The sequence below is a fragment of the Emydura macquarii genome, unplaced genomic scaffold, assembly GCF_026122565.2.
Source record: "Emydura macquarii macquarii isolate MOO-44397 ecotype Brisbane River unplaced genomic scaffold, CSIRO-AGI_Emac_v2 contig_3348, whole genome shotgun sequence".
Taxonomy (NCBI): Eukaryota; Metazoa; Chordata; order Testudines; family Chelidae; genus Emydura; species Emydura macquarii.
In genome coordinates, this window is record NW_027133485.1 from 763,547 (window position 1) to 771,116 (window position 7,570).

Sequence of the window (7,570 nt, forward strand, 5' to 3'; positions counted from 1 at the left end):
CAGTCCCATCAGCTTGCAGCTGCTTTTGTGGCTCTGTCAGGCAGGAACTGATCAGCTCCCTGCACAGCACAGCAGCAAGGTCCACGAGGCCAGTTAGTGTGCTGTAGCCTTGCACGCCAGCTCGCTGCATCTAACTGTCCATACAGACAAGCTCGCAGAGATTCTCGGCCTGTGGTTGGCTGGGGGGTGGAGTGGGCAATGCTGTTCTGGGACGTTTCAGAGGACAAGCACCGCCTCAATCTTGACTCCCTTGGACATGTGTGCAATGGACCCGAGCCCCACCCCCTGCGATTTCTTCGCCCTGATTATAATGCATGTCCCCAAATGTGACTGGCTATAAAGAGCCTGCCCTTGCGAACCCCGCTGCTCCAGCTGAGCATGAGCTCTGCCTGCAGGGAATTCCACAAGCTGCTCACATGTAGGCCAAAGCCTGTTTCCATGTGGGTTAACAAGACTCATCCCACCTCATGTGTCAGGGTGACAAGCAGGGGCTTGGCCATGGGCCAGCATGTTAAATGCCGAAACCGAGCCTCCTCGAATGCCCAGAGCCTGAACTAAAAGGGGCAAACGGGTAGGTGGAATATTCCCAAATTCCAGCTCCTCCCCTTTCCTGGTGGGCAGCCGCGTGCTGGAGGAACAAACAGTAAGTGCAGGATCTTCTCTGTTCTGTGTTGTTTGCAGGTAGGTGGAGGTGCTTGCACGGAAGAACTGAGGTACTCAGTGGGCATGCGAGGCTGCTGGAGGGCAATTAAAGACCGTTCTTCCTTTAGTGTCATTCCCACCCAGCTGAACTGGCTCCTCTCAAGGAGGAATCACGCTGGATTGCTGTAATTATGCCTGATTGTTCTGATGGTGCTGTTATAAACTCTCGTTTAGCTCAAAGTCCTGCAATACACATGCTAGAAAAAATTAATCATTAGCAAGTTGAAGTTTAATTATGGCTTTGCTCTCTCTGAGGCAAGTCAGAAGTACTGGCCTGCTCCCTGCTTGGCTTTTGGGCAGAGCTGTTGTGCTGGATTGGAGGAAGATAATTAAAATCTAAGTGAAAGTGGAACACGCCAGCCGCAGCATCTAGGGAAAGAACCTCAGGTGACGTGACACTGCCAAAGCAGGCAGCTGTCGAGTCAATCAGTGGGGCAGTTCTTGGGGTGAGTTGCTGGGTTGATTTTACATGTTTTTGTATTTCACAGTTTTTAGTTAATTGAAGAACTGTAATCCTCATGGTATCAAAAGCTATGGCTGTGACCAGAGACCCAGTGCTGTCACCCCATTCACTCTGGTGTGTCTGCAGGGCAGTTAGAAACCTGCGGCTGGCGGGGCTAGGGAGAAGGGGCTGGGGAGAAGGGGCTGTTTAATTGCGGTGTAGATGTTGAGGCTCAGGCTGCAGCCCAAGCTCTGGGACACTCCTACCTTGCAGGACCCTAGAGCCTGGGCATCAACCCAAGCCCAGAAGTCTACACCACAGTGAAACAGCCCCTGGCTTCTCTTACACCCCTCGAGCCCAAGTCAGGTGGCCCAGGCCTTGGGTTTTGAATCCCAGTGTAGACGTGGCAGACCACACGTGCTCAGGGGGAAGAGCCTCATGCACCTCAAGGCCCCCCTGCACTGGATCCCCCAAAACCTGGGAGGGCCAAGGTGCCTGCACGCAGCTGCATTTTAAACAGTCCTTGGCTAAACCTCTTCCCATAGCCCAGTGCTCCCAGTGCCGTAGATGATCCAAGAGTCTGAGGGAGAGTGTGGCACTGTTCAAAGGGCAGAAACATAGCCACGCTCGTGTGTCTTACTGAAGAGCAAGGAACACCCTGCCCTGCCAGCACAACACAGGGACATTCATACGGGCCACCAGCCAATCCTCACTGCATCTTACTCCTCCTGGGCAGAGCTCTTGCCTGCTTGTAGCGAGGGTCTGAGCTAGAGGGGGAGCTGGGACTCCGAGTTCCCACAGTACAAAGGGCGAAAGCCCAGCCTCTGTGGGGCCTCACTGCTGCTCTATCAGAGGTGACGTGACACGGGCTTGGCTAGTCCTGGGTGCCAAATACTGTGTTTGTTTGCCTTTGCTGCGCAATGGATTGGACCAAGTGACTGGGAGGTGAAAATCTCATGGCATGGGCAGGGAGGGGAGGCTCCACCCCACTGCAAGGGCCTCAGGGGCCCCCTGCCCCATTTCCCCATCACACCAGCTGAGCAATGTGTTTGGCTCTTGGTTTCCTCTATCTGTTTCACAGGAACAGCATAAAAGCGTTTCCCAAGGGGGAGCTGCTTTGCCCCACACTGCTGCCTCCCATCCTCTTGGTTCTGGTCATGAGAAAATGATTTTGTTTATCTGGGGAAACAAATTTCCCATCACTGTGCCGGTCCAACATGCCCCATTTCTGCAGCAGGTGCACCAAAGGGCGGGGCATTTTTGTGAGAGCTTCTTGCTACAATATATGCTGCCCTTCCCTGGGATCCTCCTTTGGGTTTAAAAGCAGATGGAATCATTGTTCGTTGTTTTCCAGGGTGGGCCCTGGTTAAATCCAAGCAGAATATGCTCTGAGCAGCACAGCCTGGTGGTCGATTCTGTGCACTATTTCTTCCACGGGATCCCAGGCTCATTCGGTGCACTGGATGGCCTGCACACTGGAAGTGAATCAGGGCTGTGTAGTACAGGAGGCTGTTGTCTGTAGGATGTTTGTGGCAGAAGTTGGAAGGGGTGTAGTGAACAAAGCAGGGGACTGCAGGAAGAGAAAGGAGGGTGCCGTGGTTAAGGCAGTTGAATGCTGCCCTGGAGAATTGGATCCAATCTCTGCCTCTGTTGCAGAGTTCCTGCCTGAGGCTGGGCAAGTCTCTTAAACCACATTTTTCACTGATGGTCACTTGTGCGTTCCCCATTTTCTGAGTGTTCAGTGCAAGACGTGGGGCCAATTTGCAGAAGTGCTGAGCACTCACAGATGCAACTGAAGTCACTGGGAACCATCCTTTGAATTTATAAAGTGCTAGATAACGCTCAGTACTCTGAAAAGTCAAGCCCTAGTGGTGTCACGTTAGGCACCCAAAGTAATGATTGCTTCTGAGAGTTTGGCCCTAAATCTCTCTCTGCCTCAGTTCCTGACCTGTAAAATGGGGATATTAACATACCCTCATCTCATACGGTGTGGTAAAGATAAATTCATTAAAGTTTATGAAGCAGTTGGCAGTGGCCAGGAAGAAATAAATCATTTTGTATTCAGCACAGGCTTTGGATGGCATGCACTAAATACCGTGGGGGGGGGGCCAAAACCTGAATGAGGAAAGAAATATTGAATAACCACCCATTCACCGAATGAAGCAGGGGTCCTGTGGGAAAAGTAGCGTATGATTTCAGAGTTAAAGTCTGTATCACAGTGCCTAGGCACAAGAAGACCACAGTAAGAATACAGCCAATCTTAACGCTAGCATTTCTGAAAATTTGAGGCTTGACTTTAAAAGAACATTCAGGTTGTAATGTCATACATATCTTTATGTAAATATATTATAACAGAGGCTGTGCGATGCACGCAGTCCATGGATCTGTAAACTTGCCCTGGAAGGGACGTACCTGACCCTGCATCGTAAGCTCTCAGCACAGATGTCCAGGCTTTGCATTTTGTGTTGTCATTTACATTTCATCCCCCAGCACTTGGCTTTTCAACAACATCCAAGAACCCAAGCTGATTTTACAAGCTACACAGCATTGATCCTGTGACTGAATGCAGCCCTGTATTCACACCCTACACACTGTGGTAATAATCTTTGTACAAAATATGCCTTGTGCAGTGTCATTTGAAAACCAATAACTCACTAGTCAGTAATATGGTGAAATGTAGGTAGCAACATTACGTGTAAACCTACAAAATCCACCCCCCTCACACCCTTCCCGTATGATGTTAAAGGCATGTGTTCAAACTCATGTGTCTGATAGGTAGAACTGGTCAAGCAGGCCTATCTTAACCAATGGGATGTGTGTTTACCTCCATGTGCGCATGTACGCTGTAAACAGAATCCTCGGACACAAGAGGAGGAGGAAAGACTACAACGAATCTGCATTTCCGTTCACACAGGTGAAAAGAAACAGCATGAAGCCCGCTTCCTCTACCACTCCACCTGTCCTTGCTCCCAGCTGGAAAGACATTAACTTGGGGCCACGCTCAGGAAAACACTTTTCAAAGGGTGACTGAACTATGAAAGTCAGAGGCAAAAACACCCCCGGTTCTCTCTCCCTGTCCGCTTTCACCTAAGAGGACAAAAGAGAACAGATGTTGAAACTTGGGAGCAGATCCTGACCTGAAACTTGGTCAACAATGCTACTGAAAACCTGTGGTAAGAATTTCACCTTGACCCAAGTCTAGGAAGCATTGTATCTTACTTTTCTTGTCGTCATTTTTTACTTTCAATCCTTGTATTCATGGAAATCCTATCTCCTAGTAGTTACATAAACTTTAATCAAAACTAATCCAGTGTTGTGAGCTCCGTTTCATGTGGCAAATTGTTGTGTCTTGATCCCCTTAGATGGTCAACTGACCTAACAGATCTGAACTGTCCAGGAGAGGATTGGGCCGTGCAGAACACGTCTTTCTGGGGGAAAATCCGGACAGGGAGTGTGCTGGGCTCAGCCTGATGTGGTAAGCAAGGCTGCTGGAAGCCAGAGTGTGGCTGGTTGTTGGCACGCTGCTGGCCCAGGGCTGTGAGTGAGAAGCCCAGGTTGGGAGCATAGCAGCAGAGCAGGTGCAGGGCAGGTGGTGACATTGCACCCCGGACTGTCACAGACACCAAATGCGGCTAGGCTCTGAGCCTGGCCCTCTGCCTGAGTGCAGATGCCTGGGGCATGTCTGTGACCTCTGCTCTCTAGTGCTCAGCATCCTTACAAGCAACATTAGAGAAGAGCAGCCTGTCCTTGCTAATCCCAGACTGGTACATGAGCCTGCCCTGGCTGCCTGCATCCACTGCCACTAATACATCGGCCTGGGCTTCACGGTGCCACCCATCCACAGGCAAAGCCTCAAGGAACGATGCACAGCAGCAGGTGGCAGATCTGTACAGTCCATGGCACGGGTGCTGGGTGTGCAGCCCCTGCTTTCCCAACAGGCCCCGAAGCACGTTGGATGTTTATTTTGCTTTCCATTAGTTTAGAATAAAATTGATTAGAGTAATTAAAACCCCTCGCGTATTTCCTAATTACCATTCCATGTGTTCCCTCACCTTACTGCTAACACAGATGGCATGCAGGGAGGCGGGGAATTGCGTGTGCACTCACGTGCATGTGTCTGCCTTTGGAGGGAGTGTTGCTGGTGTTGGTGGAACTGGTGTCAGTGTGGGGAGCCTTGTCTCTTGGCTGGGTTGGTGTGTGTGGGGAAGGGTGTTGGGAGGCCTGTGCCTGAGGGGGGAGGATTTGGGTATATGAGGTGTGGGTGTGGAGAGCAGAGTGCTGCTGGGGAATTGTGTCTGTGGGAGATCCCACTCCCAGGGTCATTTCAGCCAGCATTCATGCCTGGGCCATGCACATTCTCCTAGCAAAGGCAGAGCCTCGCTGATTTGTCTGCATTAAGAAGAGGATTTTTTTGGTCTTGACTAGTTTTCCCCTCCTCCATTCCCCTTCCCCCGCCCCACACCTTCCTTCCTCCCCACCATCAAAACAGCCCCCCCTTCCCAGCTTGTTGGAACCTCCTGAGGCCACTCTCCAGCTCAGACATGTGCATGATTTTATGACTCTCTCTTCCCTTTAACTTTGCTCTTTTCCTCTTCGCCTTTGTTTCTTGAGAAAGGTCATTGTGCCTCCAAGGCTGGGGTCAGCCCTGATCCTAAATCCAGCTGGCAGCACAGTGCTGCAGCCTTCGCCACCATATATGGTCAGTACTGGGGAGAGAACCAGCAGAACGGGGCTGGAGGTGGCTTGGATGGCAGCCATCAGGAGGGCTTTGACTCAGCTGCATTGCTGAAACCCCTCTGTCCGCACTGCTGTGAGACCAGCACTTAGGGCTTAGCAGCTCAGTACTGAACTGTCCAAAGTGCAATAGAGGAAGCAAGCAACCCTCAGCCTGGGGAGAAGGATGGGGCCAGAGAGCCCTATAGACATTCCAGGGCCCCAGACAACTATAACTCTGGAAAACCAAAACCCTCTCTGTCCTTCAACAGTCCCTCCTTCCCCAGCATAGAGGGCCTGGCAAACCCATGCATGCAGAGCTGTCCTCACTCCCACATGCCAGGGCATGCATCAAACTGAGCCTGGCTATTTCTCCTTATATAGAGCTTTCAGGTGCCTACAAAAATTTGTGCATAATTTAAGATAAGGAGCCAAGGACAAAGATGAATGGCCCCATGAAAAGTGATATGGGGGCTCCCCCTCCCTGCCCTTCTGAAGCGTTTGTCCCCCAGTAACTTTTCCAGGGCTGAGTCAATGGCAGAAGGCCATGCACATAGAGCCAGTCCAGCCCTGACTGACACCGCCGTTCAGTACACACCAGTGGCCCACCCAGCTGGGGGATAGCTACATAGCTTTGGTAGTTATAACCATTGCCTCTGCAGCAGCAGGGCTGGGCCAGGAGTCCCAGGGGCTTAGTAATTCTGAGTGCAGCTGATTAGTCATGCACCATGGTGCTGGGTTAATTCCCAGCTGCACCACAGGAACTTTTTAAAGGGGAAAGTCTGACCAGTCCCCTAGAAATAAATGAAGGGAACAACAAATTGAGGTCTTGAGGGCAGTTGCTCTGAGCAGCCAAAGTGAAAAGCTTTTTCTCTGGGATTCAGGGCTTCTCCTGGCAGGAATTCACAGTTTTCTATCCACTGGGACAACTGGCTGATCAAACCTCCCTACAAGTGGGGATGTGCAGCAGGATGATTCATTCAGCCAAGCCCTGGCTAGAAGGTAGCTAGCGGCTGCCTGCTCCATGGCAATCACCAGAGGGGATTAAGGGTGTCAAGATGGCTTGCTGGAGCACTGGTAGAGCAGTGCAGTTTATGGGTGCAAAAGCCTCCAGCTGGGCTATCGCCATGGAGAAGCAGCATCCTGTGAGAGATCTGGGCTCCCCATTCTCCCCTTCCATGATCGAGTGTCCCCCAGTGGCACAGAGCCGGTGATCACTGGCCCTGCTAAGGAAAAGAATCAAATTGGTGACCTCTGCAAAGCCGGCTTTAGTGTTGCAAACAAGGCACTGGCCTGGGACATGGGCTCAACTCCCAGCTCTGCCACAGACTCTCTGTGTAACCAGAGGGAAAGTCGCTGCCCCTCTCGGACCCTCACTTCCCCAGCTGTGTAAAGTGGAAAATAATCCCACACTCCCTCACAGGAGAGGGGTGAGACTAAATCCATTCATGTTTTTGAGCTGCTCAGGCAGTAGGTCTAAATCAGATGGAAGAACCAATGCAGCCATCACACCGAGTGAGAGACTCAAAACTTAGTTGGGATGAGAGCAGCAGCCTTTGGGGGAGAGCGTGTGCCCACTTTGTTCTCCAGAAAAGCTTATGTCTGCCATCTGCTGGAGGCAAAATAGACTTTGCTTTGTCCCACTGTTCCACCAGCTAGAGAGTTCCCTTCCAGGGAATGGTCTTGGAAAGACCTGAGCGTGTATCTGACCTG